Source organism: Camelus dromedarius, chromosome 13 (genome assembly GCF_036321535.1).
Source record: "Camelus dromedarius isolate mCamDro1 chromosome 13, mCamDro1.pat, whole genome shotgun sequence".
Classification (NCBI taxonomy): Eukaryota; Metazoa; Chordata; class Mammalia; order Artiodactyla; family Camelidae; genus Camelus; species Camelus dromedarius.
In genome coordinates, this window is record NC_087448.1 from 44,248,118 (window position 1) to 44,271,360 (window position 23,243).

Here is a 23,243-nt window from a genome sequence, read left to right on the forward strand (position 1 = left end):
CCTTGCTTGCAAATTCCTTTTGAGCTTTTCTAATTAAATTTTCATATAAGTTGGTCATAATTGTTAACAATCCCTTTTGGGAAGATGGCTGATATTTTTAAATAGAGCAACAACAAAAAAGATGTGTTACGGTGTAGATGTAAAATATAAATCAAAATTCTTGACTTATATAATATCTAGAGGGTTATTTGTGGAATTTTTCAGTATGAACATTCAGCCAAGTATACATTTAGTAAGTTGTATTCTTTTGGATTTCCTTAATAGAATAAAAATCATAGAAAAATAAAAATCATGGGAATTCAAGCTAAGTTCCTACACTGCTGCTTTAACAGCAACTCTGTACCCCACTCTACATAAACACTCCTTAAGATTTCCCTTGGAATTGTTACATACACTAGTCAGTCAATGAATACTTGCACAGGAAAATGAGTTGCTGGGGCAGATAAATAAATGGGCTTACAATGTTTGCTCACTAGCTTAAATAACCACCAATAACTGTGTTCTGCTAAGCTTCTACTTGAAAAGCCTAATCTTTTCCCTCTGTGTTTGCCTGAAGTCTTCCTTATACTCATACATTCAGTTTTATAGATAACTGTTGGGCACAGACAGAGGAGGACACTTGGATGGTGATATTATTTTACGGCATTTTAGTCATTCAACCAACCTTTTTTAGCACTGACCACATGCAGAACCCCTGACTAGTTGCCCTTGTTACAAAGGTGACAGTGTTTCCTGTCCTGATGTACCTCCACATTTTGCAGTAGAAACAATAGAGGTTTATATAACATTGCCCATATTTATTAAAATAAATATCTTATGTCCAGATTTTTGAACTTTTTTCATAGGATAAACATAAATATTTTTATTAAATGATGATAGTTTCTAATATTTCAGAGATAGTATTTTATTGATTTTGCTAGAATTCATTTTTAATTAATTTAATCCAATTTTGACTAAGTAATACATTCACATGGTTCCACTGAAAATTTCAAAAGGAAATACAGTGAGGGGGTGGGTATAGCTCAGTGACAGAGCACATGCTTAGCATACATGAGATCCTGGATTCAATTCCCAGTACCTCCATTAAAAAAAAAAAAAATCAAGGACCACTCCCCCCGAAAAAAGTAACATGAACAATCCTTCTTTCCCTGGTCTTCCAACCAGCCAGTTTTCTCCTCATCAGCAAAAATGCATATTAGTTAAGATTAGGTTCAAGTACATAGAAGACAGTACTCAGATATCATTGACTTAAATACTTCACTTAGAGAAATTCAAAGATGTCAGTCTGATGCTTATATGGAAGTTCCACAGTGTCATCAGGGACTTGGACTCCTGTCTTTTTTTATTTGCAGTTTTATAACTTTATTTGACAATCAGTGCTCAGCTGTCATCCACACTGACTGCAGAGTTTTGAGAGTGGTGACAAGAACATTGGTCACCGACATAGAGAGCTTGTTTGGTGACTCTTCATCCTCACTACGTTTTGTGAACAACCACACAACAACCGCACATGGACACAGTGTGGGACATTTCTATTCCTTTGGCCCAGACAGCTTTGTCGAACCTGGTGTCAGTGTGAGCGTCTGGAGTTCCCATCTCCATGGAAAACTTCCGATTTCTTTGAGTACTCAATGGCATGCGTCTTGAAGCCCAGTCCATGTATGTGCTTGTGAATGTTGATGGTGTAGTCTCTGGTCACCCCCTCGCCGATGGCAGTCCTTCTTGCTGCCCTTCTTTGCAGGAGCCAGGCTTCCAGGCCCAGCTGGGAAGAGATGAGGGTGAGGGATTGTCTCCTTCTGTCTTTATACTTATCATCTGTATCCTTTAGCATCTAGACTCAAGGCTGCCTCCTGGGCCAATCTGGCTACTGGAGCTCCATCTGTCATCTTTATATTCCGGGGTGGAGAAAGTCAATAAGAGCTGAGAGTCATGGCTCTATAAAGAGCTTTCTCCAATGTCAAGGAGAGGAGATAGAGAGAGACGTTCAGATCGCAGGGGACTCCCGTGAAAGAAATGCTGGTAGTAGACTGGCCAGGAGCAGCTTGAATGGAATGTCACAGGGACCACAGTGGCCAAAGGCAGGCTTTACTTACTTCGCTTTTTTGTTTAGGGCCAACCTTTTTTAATAACTTAAATGCATCATGGTTTGTTAATCCATTCTTCTTAAATCATAGTACCTGACTTGTAAACTGACATTTTACCTAGAACCAGTATTAAATGTTGTATTTGATAGATATCTTCCTTAGGTAAGAATGTGGCTCTTTATCCATTCTGCAGCTCACCTCAGCCCAAATTACACAAGTACATGTGGCCCACTTCACTAATACACTGTTTTTCAAGCAGGACATTTTATTTTATGGCTTAATTTCAAGGGGAAAAAATATTCTGCAAGGAAGGCATCATATGTGGTGTCACATAAGAACAGCATACTGGTTTTGGTATGAAAGAAAACTGAGGGCTTTTTAGAAAGATGCGTTTCTTATCAGAGGCAGACCATGAGCTAAATCTCAGGGAAAAAGATGCCCTATCAGTGGTTATTACAGTGTGCTTATTTCAGGTTTGGATTCTGAATATACTTTCTATAAATTATCAGTAGAGCTGGAGGGAAAAAAGCTTTTTTTAAGATGGCACTGTCATTAAAATATATGAATGAGAAGTATCTGTTACTTCTCACAGAAGCCTTAGTAAAATAAATGGAAAGCTATTCTCTAATCTTTCTTTCAGCTTTACTGAGTTATAATTGACATATGAAACTGTAAGATGTCTAAAGTGTATAATGTGGTAAATTGCCATACGTAGACATTGTGACAGAATTGCCCCCATTGAGTTAATTTATGCATTCATCACCTCACATATCTACCTTGTTTTTTAGCAAGAGCATTCAAGATTTACTTAGCAAATTTCAATTACACAATACAGTGTTACCAACTCTAGTCACATGTTGTACATTATATCCTCTGACCTTATTCTTATTAATTGAAGTTTGTACCCTTTTACCAACCTTTCCCTATTTCCCCACCCCCACCAGCCTCCACTCCTTGAACCACTTTTCTGCTCTTTGTTTCTGTGAGTTTGATTTTTTCCTTCCTTTTTTAGATTCCACAGATAAGTGATACCATGTGGTACTTTCTCTGTCTTGCTTATTTCACATAGCATAATGCCCTCCAGATTCATCCATATTTTTAAAGCTGAATATTTTTGAAGCATCCACATTTTTAAAGCTGAATAATATTCATATTTCATCCTTATTTTTAAAGCTGAATAATATTCTGTTACATATTATATAAATATACACACACACCACATTTTCTCAATCCATCCGTTTGTTGATGGACACTTAGATTGTTTCCATGCCTTGGCTATTGTGAGTAATGCTGTCATGAACATGAGAGTACAGATATCCCCTCAAGGTAATGGTTTCATTTCCTCTCTAATCTTTTTGATAATTAAAAACCAGGTCAAAAGTTTATTTATTGTATTGGATTATCACCTACCAAAAGGACTTAACAAATAATAATTACTTTTTTTTTAAAGATACTACTTTTTTCTGCCTTTCAACATTTCACTGTCAAAACTGCCTCAGTGACACATACTATATGGTAAATTTATTAACATCACTGTCTATTTTTAAGAGATGTTATTAGAAGACAGTATTGTCTGACTTTGGGAAACTTGCTTATGGTGATCTCCTTTCTGCCAGGTGTCAACCTAACGGGCTCATCGCAGTAAGCTAACTCATTAACACTTCACATGCAGTAATTATGAATAGGATGAGGTTATCTGTTTTATTTTGGCCAGAAACAGTTTGGTGTTTATGATTTATAAACACCTTGAATAAAACACTGTCAATATTTCTGAAAATTGGAATGGATTGTCAGGTGCTAAGAAGATTAGACTCTGAGCTCTTCAAAAATAGATTTTAGAACAAGAGAAATTTAGCCTTGTAATTACAAGGGCTTCCTCTAAAACGATCTCTCAAGGTTTAGGACCTTGTTAGGGTGGTTTATGTTCAGAAAGAATATTTAAAGGGAGGAAAGTTCAGTGTGAGTTTTTCCTCACCATAAGCAACATGGTGTCAGGAAAGTGTCCAGCAGCATAGCCTGGACCTTTAAGCCTGTTTCCTCAATGCAAAACTAAAATAGCAATTCCGATCATAAAAGGTTGTTATGAGTCTGAAAATGAGTGTGTAAAGAACCTGGCTTGTGCCTGATTTATGCCAGTTCAGTCATTATTGATTTTTCTTTTCTTTCTGTTTTTAAATTTCCCTGTTGTGGTTTAGTGATTTCTGTAGAGATGATTAGAGATAAAAAGTTTAATAAGATTAGTGACATATAGAATTGTCCATTTTAATAATTGTCTTTTTTTTTTAACATTTGGAACTCCAAGGCTAGCACTTTAGATTTATCTTTCTATACCCACAGTTCTCTTGGTTGCTATCAATTCAATATTGGCGATATTAAGGTGGGTTTATGGTTGTAAAGGGAAGTCAGGGAGTTGGTATAGTTCAGGGACAGAGCGCATGCTTAGCGTGCACGAGGTCCTGGATTCAATCCCATGCACCTCTGTTTGAGAGAGAGAGAGAAAGAGGGGGAGGGAGGGAGAAAGAAGAGAAGAAAAGAAAAGAGCCACCAATGTTTCTTCTGCATAGGTAACTGAAAACTTAATGTAATCATTATGGCTTTTTTTTTTTAAGTTCTATAAACACAATATTTTCATTGTGTAATATTTATTTGTAACCTAATGGTAGGTACGTGGACAAAAAAGACTTCTCCCAAAGGATCTGAGTGAGTAGTCAGACTGTACACATTTGCCTTGGTTGGACCAGGAGGAGTGGGCTGTTGGGTGACAAATGAATGTAGGGCTTGGAATTCGATGAAGCAAAGGGGACCACAAGTTCCTGCCACCGTGGATTGCTGGCGACACTGAAAGTGACGGCTGACAGACAGCTACCCTCTGTGCAGACTGTGAAGTAGGCCCCTGAGAAAGCACTTAAAAATGCTTAAGGTACTTACAGCTTAAATCAATGCATACAGATCAAAAATGGACAATTTAAAAATCGTACCAATGTATTATAAATTTTGAACATTTTAATGATGGTAAGATTTTTTAATTGCTTCATAAACTCAGTAGTTCTATTTTTTTTTTCTAAAGTTATACAATTCCTTGTTGGTCCTCTATTTTGATTGCTATTTAAAATGTCAGCCCTCCTGGATCATTACATTGCAGGGCTTTTGAATGTATTTTGTCAGTGTGTTGAAGATATATGTACATGCTTGACATATACTGTTCTGTTTCTGGGTACATTTTGTAAGAGATACCCTAGTGCACAAAATTTTTTTAAAACTCAGTTGAGAAGTTTTTTTATTATTACTACCTTTTATTTTTTTAATAGGCACACCTGTCACTATAATCACAATTATCATAAAGGAGAGATGATGCAATAATGCAAAAACGGTCAAGTATTCCCCTGTTGGTAGATAATTACTCTCATTTAAAATAGAATTCAATGAGTGAACATATTTTATAATAATTCTGTCAGACCCACTTAATTATGTATTAAGGAGCTCTATATGGACCAGGCTTCAAATTCCATCAAAGACCAGGCTTCAGATTCAGCCTCAGCCACTTATAGGTGACCTTATTTGAGTTATTTAAGCTATCTTAGGTTCAGTTTCATATTTATAAGATGGAGATGATAAGAGTAATGTCTACTTCAGAAGCTTTCTATGAGCACTTGAGGCTATTCAAATGTGAAGGTTTTGGTATGCGGCCTGGCACAGAGCTTCTCCATCAGAGGGTCCTGTATTTTTGTTGTCAATATCATTTTCATTATAATTGCTTTTAAATTATTATTTCTTGGATATCCAAGCCTAGCATTATTCCTGTGAATATAATAAAATTGGAATCATGACTGTTTTTGCATCTCACATAAAAATTTTCATCAAAAGAATAATATGGCTCTGTTGTAACCAAGCATTATAACCACCTGCTTCTCATGTATGACAGAGTGACAGATTTGTGCATTAAGATTTTAAATCTAATTGATATTGATATGGCCAGTCCACTTTACTATGTAGTTTTTAAAAACTTACTCTCATCCTTTTGTGAAGAGTAATCTTCAGAAGTGCTCAGTGGTGTCATTATCTTTTTGAGCACTTGGAAATGCTGATGGGTAGGCCAGCACTGTGTATACTCACTTATGTTGTCTTGTTTACTTTTTACAATAAAAGTGGCAGGTGAAGGTTCTCATCCTCATCTTAGAGGAAGAGAAAATGAGTCTCAGAGAGTTTACAGGACTTGTTCAAAGTTATGCCTGGCCTTTGTTACCAGGTCATTATTAACTCCATCAAACCACCACTATTTTTCTGTTTTTTGTAATCTTTTTTTTTTTCTTTTTTTAGGAGGGGATCAGGTTTGTTTGTTTGCTTGCTTGTTTGTTTTTAGAGGAGATACTGGGGATTGAACCCAGGACCCTGTGCATGCTAAGCATGTGCTCTACCCTGAGCAACGCCCTTCCACGACCACCACTTTCCTTAAAGTGCTGCCACTGGGACAAACTGTGGGAATTTCCTCTACTCTGCTAACTGGGGAGCAGATTTTGTCTCACACTAAAGAAGACCATTCTAACAGTCAGGAGTGTACAATGACAGGCTGTCCCTTAGGACAGAGTGACCTCCTTACCAGTTGTAAGTTTCAAGCACAGGCAGAATTGCTGCCTGGTAGGAATGTTATGAAGAGATTGAGGTTTCTATGAATGACTGGGTTTTGTGTGGAGGAAGGACCTTCCAAAGCTCAAAACTATACCTTCTAGTGATTTGTTTCCTCATCCCCTTCTCAAATCAGGGGCCATATCCTGAAGATTTTTACCTTCACAAAGTTTCTCTAGAACCCTCACAAGTATAATGCTACAGAACAGATGCAGTAAACAAATATTTGATCGCCTGCCATGTGCAGGGAACTTGGCGAGGCAGATAAGTTGTGATGTCTTTTTGAGGTAAATTCTGAATAATTCTTTGAGGGCAGAGAAAATGATGTGCTCTCATTAACATCTGGATAAGAGATGGTTATGTAATAAACAGTAACAAATGTTGGTTGGATGGAAGAAAGCAAGACAGCCATATGCCTCAGATTGATAGATAAATGGGGAAAAGGGGGTCTGTCCTACTTGCTGGCACATAAACATCTCAATTTATAAAAATTTTTGGTGAAAAAAAGAAAATTATTTCATTGCTGCCCCTCCTCATTTGTTCCTCTGCTTCCTTATTGTATTTGGGAGGGGGGGATTTAATTGAAGAGATTTTTTTTTGGATGGGTAGAATACTTATTTTTGTTCACCAGAAACACTTTTCTTATAAAACCGAGCTGTATGTTACATGCTAGAAAATGAGACTGCATTTTCTCCATACCGCAGCCAGCTTCCTCAGGGCCCCAGTCAGCCACCTCATAAAGCCAAGGAAGCCTAGAGTTCTTGATAAGTGAGATAATAAATGCACCTCTTATTTAAATCACTTTAATAAGTAACATGTCTCTTGAAGTTGGAGCATCCTTACTGATTTGGATGGGATGCGTGGAAGAAGCCCTGTGAAGGTAAAGTTGAGTGGAATCTTCACATTGTGCTTTATTTTTTTAACTTAAAAGCTTTATTTTTTTTAATTTGCATTATTTTTTTATTGAAGTATAGTCAGTTTACAATGTTGTGGCAATTTCTGGTGTACAGCATAATGTTTCCATCATATATATACATACATTTATTCATTTTCATATCTTTTTCATTATCGGTTACTACAAGATATTGAATATAGTTCCCTGTGCTGTGCTGGAGGAACTTGTTTATCTATTTTATTTGACATTGTTCTAAGTAAAACTTACTTTTAGTTTAGTTTTTATAGTCTTCAACAATGTCATCAAGGATTTGGATTCTTTGACCTTCCTCTTTGCTCTCCATGGCTATTTGTCTTGGGCTCACCAGTTCATGCTTGCAAGGTAACTGTCATCACAACTGCACACAGCCAAAGACATCGGGGTCTAGGGAAGGGCTCTCTGCTTTCAAGTCTGTTTTCAGGAAGGAAAATCTTTCCCAACAGTCCTTTAACTGACTTCTTTTTAAGTCATAGTGGCCAGAACTAAATCACGTGGCCATGTCAGAGGCTGTCTCCTCCATCAAAAAGCCTCTCACTTATAGCATTCTGATTGCGCCCTAACAGTTCTTTCACTCTTCTTTCCTCAAGTCTTAACACCCTTTGGTTCAGCCACTGCCACCAAATTTTTCTACCTAACATACAGATCTGATCAGGTCATTCCACTGCTTGAAGACTGTCAGAGGCTTCCCTTTGGAAACTGAAGGAAGTCTACTCCCCACCCCTTCCCCATCCCAGATCACTGCACAGTACATGCCGAACCTCAGTCCTGCCTGGAGGTGGGCTGGATTCTAGTTCTGTTTATAAACACTTTCAGATCATACACTTGAGTGTTTTCTAGGTTTCTAAAAACAGACCTTCAGGATACTGCAGACGATGTATTATGTGAGGAAAGAGTCATCAGTATTTATTAAAGCAAGTATTTATTGAATACTACTTACGGGTCAGGCACTGTACTTGGAGTATAGGATTAAACAAAACAAACACACTGTTGTCTTCAAGGAGCCTACGATCTAGAAACATAGATGTATTAAATCAAACAAGTAATTGTTAAGTGTGATAAGTATTAGGGAAGTAGAAAGTGACAAAAGACTCAGTAACAGGACGACCAGCCCTACTCTGAAGGTGAGCTTCCCAAAGAAGTGGGGTTTTAAGTGAGAGCCGAGTAGGTCAGAGCCAGGTGCAGAAGGTGGGGGTGGGAGGCGAGCCAGGTAAAGAACGGATCAAGAGGGGCGGGAAGAGTAGAGTGACTGGAACTTGCAGTAATCCCGACAAGAGATGGTGGTGGGTTGGAGCAGCAATGAAGCGGTGAAGCGAGAGAGAAAACACGGATCGTGGTAAGGGACTATATGTCGGGAGTAAACATCCGACTTGAGTGGATGGGTAAGACTATTGTTTTCTGGGAAAAGGATCACTGCCTGGTTAGAGAAAGAGAAACCGGAAAGAGTTTGAAAGAGCAGCTACATGGCACTCAACCACCTGGGGAACTAGAATGCTGTACAAGATGTTGCCACTGCCCCAGAGGTGCTGTGCTATCCAAATGATGTATCCTCTGTCTCTGCCTCTGTCTGTTCGTATAATCCTTTTTACTTTTTTATTTTCTGATTTTTAGGCATTGTTTCACTTTTTTTAATTTTAGTATAGTCAGTTTACAATGTGTCACTTTGTGGTGTACAGCATCATGTTTCAGTCATACATATGTATACATATATTCGTTTTCATATTCTTTTTCATTGGGTTACTGCAAGATATTGAATATAGTTCCCTGTGCTATACAGAAGAAACTTGTTTGTCTATTTTATATATAGTAGTCAGTATCTGCAAATCTCAAACTCCCAATTTATCCCTTCCCACTCCCTTTTCCCCCTGGTAATCATAAGTTTGTTTTCTATGTGAGTCTGTTTCTGTTTTGTAAATAAGTTCCTTTGTGTCTTTTTTGTCTTTTTTTTCACATGTGAATGATATATGGTATTTTTCCTTTTTGGCTTATGTTTACACTGTTTTGTCTTGACCATCTGACTCTAACCCACTGCCTTCTCTCTGGTCCTTGATTTTAGTGTTTCTGTACTATTTGTGTCCCTCTCTCTGTGTTTCATTGTCCCACAGGAGGGGTCTACAGTGTGAGCTACTAATATCGAGTACAGAATGTCCTGTAGGTCACAGTCTCCTGCCGCTTGTCCAGTGAGCTGTCATAACTGCTTCACGACCCAAAGCATGGAGACTTGTATGTATCCATTCATGCAAGAGATTTTATTTTTTTTAGCACTAACTCTGTGCCACGGAAAGAACATGTGCCTTGCAGTTATTAAAACTTTGATCTAAATTCTGGCTTCCTATTTACCAAATATATGAGCAGAGGCCAAAAAAAATACTTTCAAGTTCTCTGTGCCTTGATTTCCTCGTCTATAAAACAGCATATCTTGAGTTGTTCTGAGGATTAAATGAAATAATATATGTAAGTAAAGGCTTAGTTTATTCGTGTCTATCATTAGGGATGGTATTAAAGGTAACCGTGTGGCTGTGATAGCTGTAAAGACAATGGGGAAAATGCAGTAGGAATGGAGGTAAGAGCAGAGAGTTTTAATCATGACAGTTGGGGTGCTGATAGTAGGTTATAGACACAAAAAACTGCCCTTGGCTGCTTTGCTCAGAAGGGCTGTGGATGAGAAAGGCGCTTAGAGCTTCAAGGACTGTCCAGTACAACGGAGTTTTTAAATTTAGTTGGGCTCTGTTGTTAGGAAACAAATCACTGTGCTCACTTAAACTTGGACCTTGGAGAATATATTTTATGAGTTCAACACTGAATTACTTTCACAGTTCAAGAACACTGACAAAGTGACTTAAAAGTGCACAACAATTATCTAACTATTTCAGAAAGGCAATTTAGGGGTGGAAAGTCTATATTAAAATGGAAAGAACAGTGCTCGCATGCATGTACTTTAAAGAGCAAGTTAAAGCCCCGCTTCTTGGCCAGGGTACATTATGGTCGTTCAGTTACATCCTCTGAGCGTTTTGTCTTTTTGACAAAACAAACCGATTTCAAAGTATAGCTTTGTTCTCTGTAATGAACTGTGTTGCTTAAAAACTTTCAGGCAGAATTCAGAGCTCAGTGTGACTGTTCTCTTTGTTTTAATTATTTTTGTTACTTGTTCATTTGAATAGTTTTGATTAAAAAAATTCTAAGGAAAAAACCAGATGTAGTAAACAAGTTTAAGAAATTAAACATAATGGTAATAAAAGCTAACATTTGTTAAGTCCTTAGTTTATAGATTAGGCAGGATGCTAAGATATGTGTGTGTATTATCTCACTTAGTAATCACTGTCATGAGATGAGAGCCAGTATTATCTTCATTTTACAAATACAGAACTAAAACTTAGACTACCCCAATGCTCACACAACTTGGAAGAGGTAGAGCCAGCGTTCACACCCCATGTTTTTAAACCCACTGTTAACTGAGCAAATTCTTTTTATTCCTCCATCCTTGATTATTAATTAGTAATTGAATAAGGAAGGTTTGAGTTCAAATCCAACAGAAGTTGGATTCTATACTTTTTTGAGAGTTGAATCACCACTTTATTAATATATCCCTAGTCTACTTCCATATTTTAAATTGCATGCCTTTTTCAAATTGCAGTTTTGATTATTTGTTGTGTCATTTTTTAAACTAACTTCAAATGCAGAGAGTACATTTGAAATAACAAGAATGCAAGACTTTTTTCCTTGAAGCCTGTAATAAGATGTTTGCAGATATACCATAAATTTTTCAAGCACAAATTTTCTACCTTAGCTGTCATCAATCTGTTATTTTTCAAAAGGACTAACTTAATAAAAGTAAATTGTGTTAAACTAATGATTCTGTGAAATGACAGGCTCACTCAGAAAGAAAAGTTATTCACTGAAAATATGAAAGAGCACAAAAGATCTGTACCCATTTAAAAATATTTTATCAGGTACTATTTTGTTTCAAGTGAGTATAGATCTTTTGTATTTTTCTCATAGATATTAATGAGTTTATATGTGTCTGAATATAGTTATCCCTAGGTGATGAGATGACAGGTGATTTATTCATTTTATATTCCTCATATGCAGCAATTAAGAAAAATCATACATGTCAGTAAGGGTATTTTTCAGCTTTTTTGGTAGAATTGTTGCAATTTGACTGTACATATACAATGTATTGCATGTAAATATATATATATAGTATATATATGTATATACACACACACAGTATACTACACATATTTTTTTAATTTGCATATATGTACTGTTCATTGTTTCTAAGAACAGTTTAGAGCTTTAGCTTTTTAAACTTATTATCAATGGAATAAAGCCAACCACAAAATAAGAATCAACAGAATGTGGTAATCTAATCATAAAGGACAATCAAATGTGCTTACACATATTTAAGAAATCAGTCATCTAAGTTATAAATAGTAAGTAATTTATCTGTGTCCTTTTTTTAGATTCCACATATAAGTGATATCTTGTGGCATTTTTCTTTCTCTTTCTGGCTTTCTTCACTTAGAATGACGATCTCCAAGTCCATCCATGTTGCTGCAGATGGCATCATTTTATTCTTTTTTATGGCCAAGTAGTGTTTCATTGTATATATATACCACATCTTTATCCAGTCATCTGTTGATGGACATTTGGGTTGTTTCCATGTCTTGGCTATTGCATATAGTGCTGCTGTGAACATTGGGATGCATGTGTCTTTTTGAGTTATATTTTTCTCCAGGTATATGTCCAGGAGTGGGATTGCTGGGTCACATGGTAAGTCTATTTTTAGTTTTTTAAGGAACCTCCATACTGTCTAGCATAGTGGTTGCACCAATTTATATTCCCACCAACAATGTAGGAGGGTTCCCTTTTCTCTACACCCTTTCCAGCATTTGTCATTTGTAGGCTTTTTAATGATGGCCATTCTGGCTGGTGTGAGGTGATATCTCATTGTAGTTGTGATTTGCATTTCTCTGATAATTAGTGATAATGAGCATTTTTTTTCATGTGCCTATTGGCCATTTGTGTGTCTTCATTGGAGAACTACTTGTTTAGGTCTTTAGCCCATTTTTGGATTGGGTTAAATGCACTTTTACGTTAGGTTTTGATTGTCCACAATAAATGAGTCCTTTTTTTTTTAAATCCAGAAGAATAAAGGCAGCATTTGGGAGGTGGAGGTTATAAAAACAATTATCTTTAAAATAGTCAGAAAATGCACTTCAGGTATAGGACAGGCCTGTGGAGTTGTAAATTTGGGGATTCTCAATAGGCAAATGGTATTTAAACAATGAGACTGCAGTAGCTTACTTTGGAACTAAGTGTGGACAGAAAGATAATATTCAAGGTCTGAGCCCTGGGACCTGCTAACACTTAAGGGCTCAGGATAAGTAGACACATCAGAACACTGAGCAGGAAGACCAAGCAAGACTGATGTCCTGGAAGCCAAAGGAAGGCAGTCTCAGGAAGGCGACTGTGACACCCTTCCTTGTCCACTACTGCTAATAAGTCAACTAAGGTGAGCACTGAGAAGTGACCATTAGATTTATTATTGTGGAGGTAACTGAGCTGAGTAGGACAAATATCTGATTGAAATGGGTTGGAAAGGGAACAAGAGAAATTAGAAACTGATTATTGGTGACTGTTTCAAGGATGTTTGCTGCAAAGGAAGGAGAAAAATGGATTGGTAGTTTGAGGAGAAACTGGAGTCAAGGAAAGGACACTTAAGATGAGAGAAATAGTAGCATGTTTGTTTGCTAAAGGGAACAATCCAGTGACACGGGGAGACATTGACAGTGTTAGAAAACAGTGAGTGGGCTGCTGGAGCCTTGTCCCTGAATGAGAGGCCTTGAGTCTGGGTGGCGCTGGAGGGGTTGGCCCTGTTAGAGCTCAGCCAGTTCATGGGTAGACACGGGAGGGAAGGTAGAAGACGTGGGACAGTGCACTAGGTGGAAACATCATCATCAGTGAAGGGAACTGGTGAAAGTTCTTGTCTCACTGGCTTAGTAAGTAATTTTCATTTCTTCTCATCTCGTTGAAGAATCTTATGAAAAGCTTTTTCTGAATCGTACAGTTTATTTAAACCACCTTCACAGAAATATTAAACCTTGATATAAAATGCATCATCCACTCTTGTGAGTTACAAACTGTGGGGAATTTAAACTTTCCCGAAATACCAGATTTTCTACTTCAATCCCTTTGATTCCAATTGCCTTTAATAGGTTCGCCCAGTTTTAACTTTCTAAGACCTTATTCAGCAGTTTTCTTCCTGATACGTTGTAACTGTAAGAAAGTCCATTTTAGTGCTGTGAGCTTTCACATTCAACTTGAGAGAGCCCTGTTTTCCAGATATTTAACCACTTTCTAAATTACTTAACCAGGTGTCAGCGTACTACATTTAATGTACCAAGTAATGATTACTGATTGCTGGTCAATCCATATTCTAATTGCCTCTCTCCTCAATGTATTGTTCTCTTGGGGAAGATTGTCAGCTGTTCAATGTTTTGAGACCAGAAACATTTAAAAATGCATTAAAACTTAAACTCGGAGCTTGGTAAAGCACATTTAGCTGGCTTTACTACTAAGCTCTAATCACTTCTTTCATGTAATGAGTATGACTTCATTTTGTGTTAAAGTCTGTTTTCTCGGGCAGATGTGTAGAAACATTTTCTGAAATTATTTCCACAATAACTGTTAATAATCTAATCATAATCACTTCCTTGTATTGACATGTATGTGTCAGTTCTGCTGAGTCAAAATATCCCCATAGAAAATATGTTATTAATGTAAAATATTAACATTTTTGTTGGTAATTTCCATTTGAAGAAATCAGTTTAACTCTCTTCCTGTCCAAAAATGCTGACGTAACTAATTTAAATTATCAATACTAATCCGAGAATGACTAACAGGAGAGAGAAGGAGGAGGAGGAAAAGAGGTGACCTCTTAGGGGTTACGTTATGTCCTGGTGTTAGTAACAGATCTCTCACAGCTAAAGCTTATTTTGTTCAAGAATCTAAATAACAAAGTAAGTAGCCTTGAAAAGTGGTGGCATTTGAGTTTGGACACTTTTGAGTGTCTCTTCATTTTGGGTCCCCTCATAGTTTATAAGTTAAAATATCAGCACATTCATCAAAGTATATTCAGAAAATATATTGAAATAAGTACCGTTATTTGCAGCCAACTTTCAGTTTCATAGTTGTATGTTATCCATGTTCTTAATGTTTCTCTTTTCTTTCTTCTTCCGTGTTTGATCTAGTAACTCTTCAACTGGAGGTAGGAAAAGGTGGCTCTATTTCTTCACTGTTGTTTTCTACTATATGTGTTGGTAAGTTTGAGGGTGATTCAGAGCTGTAAGATGTAGACAATACATGTGCACGCATATCATAAGTGGGTAACAGCAGTGTCAGCAGTGACGAAAGCTGTGAACACTGCGGGCACAGTTCAGTCTCATGAAACACAGGACAGAAGCGTTAGAGACCATGCTTAGCTACACTAGCCCAGGAGAATGTTACGTTCTAAGCTGTGAAATACAAGAAGTCTAAATAATTTCATGTACCATAGCAGTACCATACCTAACAGATGCTCAGTGTTCTTAATAGTCTAATTATTCTTCCATGTATTCTTAATTCTCACCTTCCAATGGGCATTGTATATTTTGAAAATTATATGTTTAACCATAGGACAAAACTGACAAAACACTAAAGAACTTATTTTAACAGTATTTTCCCTCTTACAAATTTTCCAGTTTCTTGAAATTGCCTTCAGAGCCAGTTTACAAACCACACAAGAAAAGAATTCCCATTTACCTCATAGTCTTCCCTCATTGATAGAAATAATTTTATGTTCCCTTTTTTATTTTAGTCAAAACTCACTACAAAGGAATTCTCCCTTTTTTAAAAAAGCCAAATCAACCTTCAAGGGGAAAAATTTTTGCCACCTTTGAAAACAAAGATGTCCTGCAGGCAATTACAGAAAATTTGGCAGACTGTTCTGGCAGAATCAGAGGGGCATCACAGAAGTGAGTGTAGAACTTCCCACAGAAACTTTTGAACGGGTGTTGTTAATTAGGGTCTTCATATGTTTAAAAATCCATTGTTGCTCTTTTGTCATGCCAAGAAAGTACTTTTTTTTTTTTTTTTTTTTTTTTGCTGGCCCGTGTATTTGGAGTAGGGAATGTGCGATATATATATCTTTCTTTATTGAAGTATAGTTGACATGCAATGTTATATTAATTTCAGATTTACAACATAATGATTCAACAGTTGTATAGACATTGTGAAATGATCATCACAGTAAAGTCTAGTTACTGTCTGTGCTGTATCCATTTTGAATGCCTAACCCTGTTGGGCGCATAAGGGACCAGCAAATGATGGTAGAATGAATATTTCTTAGGAGGGAAAATCAGTTCGTCTTAACTTAAGAATCATTTTTATTCAAGTTCCTCTCATCTTACCAATGCAATGGTTACGAATTCACTCTTTCATTCTTTCCACATTTTTTGAGAACCGGGGATGCAGATGTGAAAAAATAGACAAAACCCCAGCTCTCCTAGAGGACACTTTCTCCTGAAGAGAGAAGATGATAAAGTAACTAAATAAAATACCTAGTATGTTAGATGGTGAAGTGTGCTATGAGAACAATCATAAAGCAAATTTTTGCTTCTGGGTGATGGTGGAGCTGGTGGCAGATCATCATCCCTGCCAGAAATAACTAGAATGCCAGATAAAACACACAGATTACCCAAGAGATACGGAAGCAGTGGGGACCAGAGGAACTAACGTTGTGGAGAGGAGTCTGCTTTTCACTCATACTTGCACCTGTGGGGTGAGACCTGCAGCCGCCAAGGCTGGAGGCTGGGAATCTGGCCTTGGCCCCAGAAGAGGGCGGCTACTTCAGAGCCACAAAACCAGCCAAGTTTTGGCAGTCGCGTGGAGCCAGACTGGCAGAAAGGGAGCTGGGAGGGCCTCAGCAGAGAGTCAGTTTCCCCTTTGTGATGTTTACCATATTCTGAAGGTGTGGGAGGTTAGCAGTTGCAGAAGACTAAAATCTCAACCTGCCAGGCAATCTCTCAAAAACTCTGTCTTTGAGAAACTGGAAAACTTATAATAGTGAAGATATTGTTATGCCCTAGGAACTGGGACAAATCAGAACAGACTGTTTTACTAAAACTGCAACTTATCCTGGTGTCAGCTCAGTCCCTCATTGGACTAAGGTAGTCACTCACTCACTCTTCCTAAGAGAGGAGAGTGTGAACCCTCAGGGGCGAGCAGGATCATCTGGGCATAAGTATACACATAATGTCCAGACTGCAATACAACTCTTCCAGGTTATGTCAAGAGATAGGACATAGGAACATGCACACATGCTAGAAATAGATACACAGATGAGCCGGGCATTAGTTATTAGACAGGGACTTTAATGGAGATTAAAGTAGTCAAAAAAATAAAGGAAAAGAAAATTAAAATACATGAGAAGATAGAGTGTTTTAATGGAAAATTAGTATCTATAAAAAGAATTAAATGGAAATTCTAGAGTTGAAAAATACAGAATATGAAAATAAGTTTATCGATAAAGTGATGGCTAAAACATCAATAGACAAAACAGAATTGGCGAACTGGAAGACAGTTCCTTAGAAAATATCCAATCAGAACCATAGAGAAGGAAAAAACAGGAGAAAAAAATGTAATGAACATGAGAGGCACAAAAATAGTTAACAGCTCTGTCCAATAAACATAAGATGGCAGGATACAGATGTAACTTAAAAAATTGAAATTAATTTAACAATACATTTTACTTAACCCATTATTTAATCAGTATTATTTCTATACATAATTAATATGAAAATGGTATTAGTCAAGATACTTTGATTCACACGAAGTCGTTGAAATCGGTGTGTGTTGCACTTGGCCACACCTCATTCTAGACTCTCCACGTGGCTGTCACATGGCTCTGGCTGCCATACTGGCAGCTCAGATTTACGTGTGTGAATTAGGACCCCAGAAGGAAGAGAGGGGAAGAGTAAGAAGCAATATTTTTTAGAAGATTAAGTAGGAAAGGGAATAGAGAATGCTATATGCAGGTGGCCTTTGCTGATGGAGGAGGGAAGAAGATTGAGGGCAGCGTCCTGAGGTGGAAGTATCCTGGCATTGTTAAAAAACATCACAGAGGCTGGTGTGAGGTGGAGGGAGATTGGGAGATTAGATCAGAGAAGCAAAGTGGGGCCACATCGTAGAAAGCCTTGATAGACTTCTTAAAATATATCTAGAGATAAGAATATATAGGGATATCTCATTTTATTGTGCTTCACAGACATTATGTTTTTTATAAATTGAAGGTTTGTGACAACCCTGCATAGAACAAATGTATTGGCACCATTTTTCCAACAGCACTTGCTCACTTCATGTCTCTGTGTCACATTTTGGTAATGCTCTCAGTATTTCAAACTTTTTCATTATTTTTATATTTGTTATGGTGATATGTGATCTATGATCTTTGATGTTACTGCCACTCTGTGAAGGCTCAGATAATGATTTTTTAGCAATGAAATATTTTTAAATTAGGATATGTACATTGTTTTTTTTCTCAGACATAATGCTATCACACACTTAATAGACTACAGTATAGTGTGAACATAATTTTTATATGCACTGTGAAACTGAAAAATTTGTGTGACTCCCTTTATTGCTTTATTGCAGTAGTTTGGAACCAAATCCATAATATCTCTGACATATGTCTTTATCTGTGTATTTCCATGTTCTGTTTCCTCACTTCTTATTGTTGACCTAAAACAAATAGACGGCCAGTTACTTCTCCACCAAAAATGGGTTTGGAATCAATAAAGAATTGTAAGGGGGGGCGGGTATAGCTCAAGCGGTAGAGTGCATGCTTGGCATGTAAGAGGTCCTGGGTTCAATCCCCAGTAGCTCCATTAAAAAAAAAAAAAAAGAATTATAATTCAGAATCTGCCACCATGGCAAGCTATGTGCAAGTCCCACACAGCAAGCAGTGGAGGACTCTTTTAAAGAGGAGAAAGGAAGCCGGGGCGGGCTATAGTAAACAGAGAGTCCACTGGAGGATTTGAGCGTTTGAAGTGTAGTGGCTTTTCATTGGCTGCATTGTCATTGTCTCCATGGCTGAGTCCTTGCCAAGAAAGAAAGGAAGTGTTTTTTCCTTCCTGTTGGGCTCTGCTATTGTCATAGGGCGTGCGAGCTGCCCCTTTGGCCTCCCAACTCTATTTTACTTGAGGTTTCTGTGTATTAACTTTTACAATATTAAAGGGGGAAAAGATCTTAAGAATTAGCTTTGGTTTCTCTACTGTTGTTATTCAAAAAATAATAATAATAGTACTTCCTAAGAGTGACTGACTGGTGAATTCATGTGGTGTGTCATAACTGTGCCACTAAATACTCAGGCTGAAAAGTCAGGGAAGGTGGGTGTTTGTTTGGAGGGTGGGTTTCTCAAGTCCTTTAACCCCAGTCCTAGGATATGATCAAGCTCTGTTAGCATAAATTTTTAAAGTAACAACTTTTCCTCACTGTGAATATAATAACTAGCAAGAAAATCAATACAATTATTCACGTTCAAATTTCTTACATTTTGTTTTCTATTTAAAAGATTGACAATAACCACATTCAATTAGTTAAGCATGGATTTTTAAAATTATAAATAGCTTATTCTTCAGTATATCATATGTTAGGAGATGGGAAAATAATCTGATTAGAAAGATAAGGCATTTCTTCACCTGACAAATGAAGATACTAAAACCAAGGATGCCTGAGTGTTGTATGTTGTCTTCCTACTCAAAGGTATAAAGAAAAATGTAATTCTTCTAACCTGAATGGGAAAACAAATATGAATCTTCATTTTCTGAGGTTGAATGAGAGGATTAATTATGGAAAAGGAGCTTTCTCAGTCAAGGAAGACAAAAAGTAAGAAGAAAAGGTTGAGAAGTTTAAGGACTGGGTTCCTTCAGGGACTGACATTAGCTCTAGGCTTACTTAACACTTTTACAAATAACCTGGAGAAAGGCAGTACTTGGTCAAATAGCAGAGGTTTTAGAGAACGTAAAACTTTCCAGTAGGAGAGAGTCAATAAATTGGCGAGCATCCTCGGGGAGGACCATACAGCTCTACACAAGTGGGCGGGGAGTGTTGAAACCGGCAGATGCAGCAACACGGGGCTGCTTATCAAGAGTCCAGCGTGTGTGTGTGTAACTGTGACTTTAAAGCAGTGACTTTTCCCTTTTGAAGGATACCCAGATTCCTTTGAAAATCTGATTAAAGTTATGAATCTTTTCCTTAGAAAAAAGCTCATAATCCTCACCATAAGATGTCCTCTGTTTCAAGGTGGTGGTCTTGAAATAGCGTAAAAGTTAAAAAATATTTTGCCTTAATCTATTCATTCTATGAAGGCACAAATCATTTTTGAGCTTCACTTATAAACTCAGTCCTATATTAAGTACTGAAAAGACAGACTAGGTATCTGACCTCATGTAGGTTACAATTTGGGGAAGGAGATAGATAACCAAGCATTTGTGCAGTAATGTGATAGCTGTTCCCTCTCCTCTGCTAAGCACTGTGGGTGACTCTGGAAAGGTACCTAATTCAGACTTAGTGGGGGATACAGGGACCTCAGAGGTGGTCGTGAGGGAAAGTCTAATTGACATCCAGTGGTTACCATCAGTCAAAGTTTCACCCTCAAGGACGTCCAGAAACAGAACTTTACTGTATCTATATGGCAAACATGTAGCATCTATAGGTCTGATACACCTCAAGATAGGTACAATGGAATAAAACAACAGATATGAGCAGAAGGACAAAAGCAATTTTTAAATGTATGATTTTTTTGGACTGGAAGGCAAGCTAAGAGAGCATTATAAAATATATGTATGTATATATATACCCTTAAATATAAATGTTATATATATTTGGAGAAAATCAATGTAGTGTTAGCAAAGACTTATTTACCAAATCCCCCAATACTAGAATAAAAGATACATATCCTTGAAACTTGGTCTAGGTAACTACCTTTACTATGTAAATAAATTTCTGGACTCATTATCCTAAAGATGATGCTGGAAGGAAATATTAATAGGAATTAAGATTTTTGACAAATTTGAGGATGACAGGAGTATTAAAATGATCTATTTCACATTTAAGGTTGATTTAACAAGGGTAGCCAATCTTTATGAGTCAGGGTCACAGCAAACAAACCCTGGAATCTCATGGACTTAACACAGTACAAGTTGATTTCTCTCCTACACGAGGGTCCAGCGTAGGTCAGGCAACCTCACTCCGCCATGTAGCTACACCGTCTGGAAGCCCAGCATCTCTGCTGAAGGAAAGGAGGGATGGAGGAGACACTTTTGCTCTTAACTGCCTCACTCCCAGTGTGCCACACATCATTTCAACTCATACTCAGAGGCCAGAGCTGGTCTCGTGGTCCCAACATAACCACAGAGCAGTCCGGGGAATAGAAGATGGCACACGGACTATTTGGTGAGCACGGTGTCCGCCTCACCCTCCAACACTACACTCTTTGTGTACAGTTGTCAGCAAAAGTATCGTTGTATCCTAACAGAGGAATTTGTGTGTGTCTGTGTGTGCACCTCTGCACGTACACATGCCTCCCTGTCTTCTAGGGTTCTCCAAAACAAGAAGTTCCCACCGGAAACATACAAAGCGGAGCCTTTTTGTAACACTCTCAGTGATTCCTGGATAAAAGGGAAGTGGGTAATTGGTTGTTACGTTGTAGAGAGATTCCTGTTCTCTCCCCTTTGTCCTTCTCCAGGATAGAAATACTGTAATTGGCTAAGCAGGAAAATAGTGGTACCACTAAACAAAATGAGGATGGTAGGGAGGAAGAGCAGGTGTTTCTCCTGAGGAAAAAATGAGTCTGCATTTAGACATGAGGAGTCTGAAGGACGAGAAGGTAGCATTCAACCCAGAGATGGAAACTGAGATCTGCAACTCAGAAAAGTGTGTAGCATACAAATGTAAAGTTTGGAAACCAAAGCCTGAAGTTGAAGCCATGAACACAGACAAGTTCTCTAGAAGAAAGTGTCCACATTTAAGGCTGACAGAGTGGGGTTGAAGGTAAGAGGACCACAGGGTAAAAGAAGTGGAGGAGCTACAGCTGTAAGGGCAGCAAGGGTATACCAAGAAGTGTGGAAGGAAAAGGAAGAAAAGAACAGCTCTTTCCACTCAGTTTAAAGATGAGAAAATCCAAGTGAGGCCATCATTCTAATTCTGCTCCGACAGCCCATGTGAGATCACTAACTGCCAGCCCTTCCCCAGTGGGCTCTGCTTCCCTGAGCTGCGAGGAAGTCCAGGAGAAGGTCCAGCTACAAACAGATGGCCTGAATGACTGGAATCACTTTCTAACAAAAACCTGGAATTAAGACCAATCTCGGCCTAAAAGTGTTTCTGAAGAGCAGGAGATGCTGGGAAATAAAGTCAGAAGTCAGTATTAAATTGATTGCTGTTGAATCCACATCTCAGGCTCACTCCGAATCTCTTAAGATGAAGAGCAAATCTCATCACGTCATCTCTCACGTGGATTACTGGAATCACCTCTTAACTGGCCTCTGGGCCTCCACCCTCTTCCTCCTCTGATCTGTTCTGAACACAGCAGTCTAAGTAAGCTTGTTCAAGTGTGGGTCAGAGTGATCCCTCTTCATCCCAAAACCCTCCCGTGGATACGAGACCCACAGGGCCAACACATCTCTTCTGTCTCTGGCCTCACTGCTGCTGCTTCAGCCCTGGCTTGTTGCTGCCAGCTGTCCCAGCCACCTTGCTATCCCTAGGACATATTTATCTGAACTTACTGTTCTTTCTGCCTGTAACAGTTTTCTTCCAAAACATATGCAGGCTCACCCTGTTCCCCTCAGATCACTGCTCCATTTTCTCTTGATCCGAGAGGCTTATTCTGATCATCCTTTGTGTAAGAGCAACCCCAACCATCGACGTGTTTACTTTGCCCTTTTTCTCCATATGAGGACCACCCTCCAACGTGTGGTATTTGTCTCCTGTGAGCCTCCTCCTGCCCCACCCCAAGAATACAAGCTTCATGCAGGCAAGAACCTTTTCAGTTTTGCTGTCCACTCTTCCTAGAACAGAGCCAGACCTATAATAGGGGTTCAGTGACTAACCGCTGAATGAGTGAAAGGGTAGAAAAATGACCCTCTGTAGTCATCTGTATTTCATTTTTTTCCCTTTTTTCATTGAAATATAGTTGATTTATAATCTTGTGTTAGTTTCAAGTGTACAGCAAAGTGATCCAGTTATATATATTTTTTCATATTATTTTCCATTGTAGGTTATTACAAAATATTGAATATAGTTCTCTGGGCTCTACAGTAAATCCTTGATGCTTTATCTGTCTTATGTATAGTAGTTGTATCTGTTAATCTCAGACTCCTAATTTATCCTTACCCACCCCTCCCTTTCCTCTTTGGTAACCATAAGTTTGTTGTCTATTCTGTGTCTCTTTCTGTTTTGTATATAGATTCATTTGTATTAATTTTTAGATTCCACATATAAATTATAGTATATAATATCTGTCCTTCTCTATTACATATATATTTCATTTTTAATAAGAATATTTTAAC

At 37.9% G+C, this 23,243-nt stretch overlaps 1 protein-coding gene across 2 annotated transcripts in view; it reads left to right on the plus strand.

The window, feature by feature from the left end:
- DIAPH3 (diaphanous related formin 3) overlaps positions 1-23,243 on the plus strand; it is a 471,599-nt gene that overhangs the window by 410,188 nt on the left and 38,168 nt on the right. The gene's annotated exons all lie outside the window — the stretch shown is intronic.